Genomic DNA, 2,124 nt, shown 5'->3' with positions numbered 1-2,124 from the left:
TGTAACATTACTCAATGGTTGCATGAAACCATATTGAAACATTATTATATTTACTTTGAAGTTGCCACAATTGTAGATTCTTTTCAGCTGAATGCAATAATAGCAACAAATGTGCTCCCTGACTGTGATTTTATGTGTATATCCATAATTACCACACACAAATAAAATTAATAGGAAACGGACATAATTTATCCTTTGAGAATACTGAAGAGATATTTCTTCTGCATTAAGTTTTAGTTAGCTTAAAAAAAACCTATATTTTTATTCCCTTTTGGAAAAGTGGGGTGTTTTTATGGAGGCCTGAATGAAGGGGCTTAGCCAAACAGTAATACTGGCAAATGGAGTCTGGCACCCTTAGTTAAACATTAACGTGAAGTCAGTGAACATCCACAGTGAGACCACATGATGTCATCAACATGGGAGCTGGCTTATGTCAGTCCAATTTCCTGTTTGTTTGTTTTGTTGTTGTTGTTGTTGTTGTTGTTTTGCAATTAGGGTTAAGTGACTTGCCCAGGGTCACACAGCTAGTAAGTGTTAAGTGTCTGGTCTGAGACTGGATTTCAACTCAATGCTCCTGACTCTAGGGTCAGTGCTCTATTCACTGCGCCACCTAGATGCCCCAGTTCAATTTCTTCAAGAACACTAAGTGGGATTTGAGTTTCCTCTTGGAGCAGATCTGCCTATTCGATGGCTTTAAGTACATTATTCTTGTACGTTTTCCTGAACTTCTCCCGTAAAAGAAATTAATCCAGAATAAAATAAGCTTTCTCAAAATTAAAGATGACATCAAGTTCAGAGACACTGCCAAAATATTTGCCAAGTAGCTCAACATAACGATGAATTATTTCCAGGGTAATTAGTTGTCCTTATCTTCACTAGCACAGCAGAAATACATTTGGTTAACTTATCTTTCGTAGACAGTCTTCAGATCTCGGCACTCCAAAAAGCTGCGCATTTTGCTTTATGGGCTAAAACTGTTTGAACAAGTTCTCTTGAGGTTTTTTCTTTTCTTTTCTTTCTCCGATCCCGGGGCATACCATTTCTGGAGTCGGAGCTTTCCCTGACGACTAAAAACCAACATAAAGTACATTGTGGCCTCAGATAGGAGGGAAGCCCGGTTGCTGCCCTGCAGCTCCTGGAACTGGCAGCCCCGGCAAAGTGAAAAGCCCCTGGGAGAGTCTGGGAACCAAGTAGGCGGGACGTGAGGAGAGAGGAAGAGGGGAACCGGGAAGGGGCTGGAAGGAGGAAGTAGGGTGAGCTGAATGGGGAAACCGACTCCCAAATCTCTCCCCAAACTCCTCCCTCTCCCCGCTCCCCTCGCTACAAAAGGCTGGGAGGTTGTTGCGCAACTGGCACTCCGCATCCGAGTGTAAACTCAATTCCTTTTTCCAACAGAGTTACTTAAGTATTCTACTTTCTCTTTTGTTAAACTGGGCAATTTACGTTATTTGTAAAAATTCGTGAATTCACTTAGATTGTCAAATTTGTAGGCACCTAATGGGGCGAAATAGCTCCTAACAATGGCTTTAATTTTATCTTCATTGATGAATTCTCCCTTTTCATTTTTGGTACTGGTAATTTGGTTGTCTTCTTTCCTTTTTAAAAAAATTTTGTAAATTTCTTTTGATTTATCAACAATCACTTCCATATGCTTTCGAGTTTAAAATTTTTCTTCCCCTACCTCCCCTCCACGCTCCCCAAGATGGCTCACAAATTGATATAGGCTATACATTTACATTCCTATTAAACATATTTTCACAATAGTGAATTTGTAAGTAAAAAATAAAACCAATAGGAGGGACCATCAGAAGGAGGAAAGAAAACTCAACAGAAAAGAAAAAAATGACAGCGATTCAACCTCCATAGTTCTTTCTTTGGATGTGGATAGTTTTTTACACCAAGAGTGCTCTGGAGATGTCCTTCTTTCCTTTTTAAACCCAAGATAACCAATAGTTTATCTATCCTATTGTTTTCCACCATCAAACCAGGTCTTAATTTTATTTATTAGTTCAATGATTGTCTTACTTTCATTTTTATTGATCTCTCCTTTGATTATCCAGATTTCCAAAATGGTGTTTAGTTGGGTATTTAAAATTTGTTTTCTTTCTCTTTAAACTTCAAGCC

General features: G+C 38.7%; 1 pseudogene; it reads right to left on the bottom strand.

Annotated features, from left to right (window-relative positions):
- Nucleotides 1-560: 560 nt before the first annotated feature.
- Nucleotides 561-1,120, bottom strand: LOC110204663 (AP-1 complex subunit sigma-2 pseudogene; annotated as a pseudogene).
- Nucleotides 1,121-2,124: the final 1,004 nt, after the last annotated feature.

The sequence above is a fragment of the Phascolarctos cinereus genome, unplaced genomic scaffold (assembly GCF_003287225.1).
Source record: "Phascolarctos cinereus isolate Bilbo 61053 unplaced genomic scaffold, phaCin_HiC Scaffold_828;HRSCAF=1480, whole genome shotgun sequence".
Taxonomy (NCBI): Eukaryota; Metazoa; Chordata; class Mammalia; order Diprotodontia; family Phascolarctidae; genus Phascolarctos; species Phascolarctos cinereus.
This window is presented reverse-complemented; position numbering and strand designations above follow the sequence as displayed.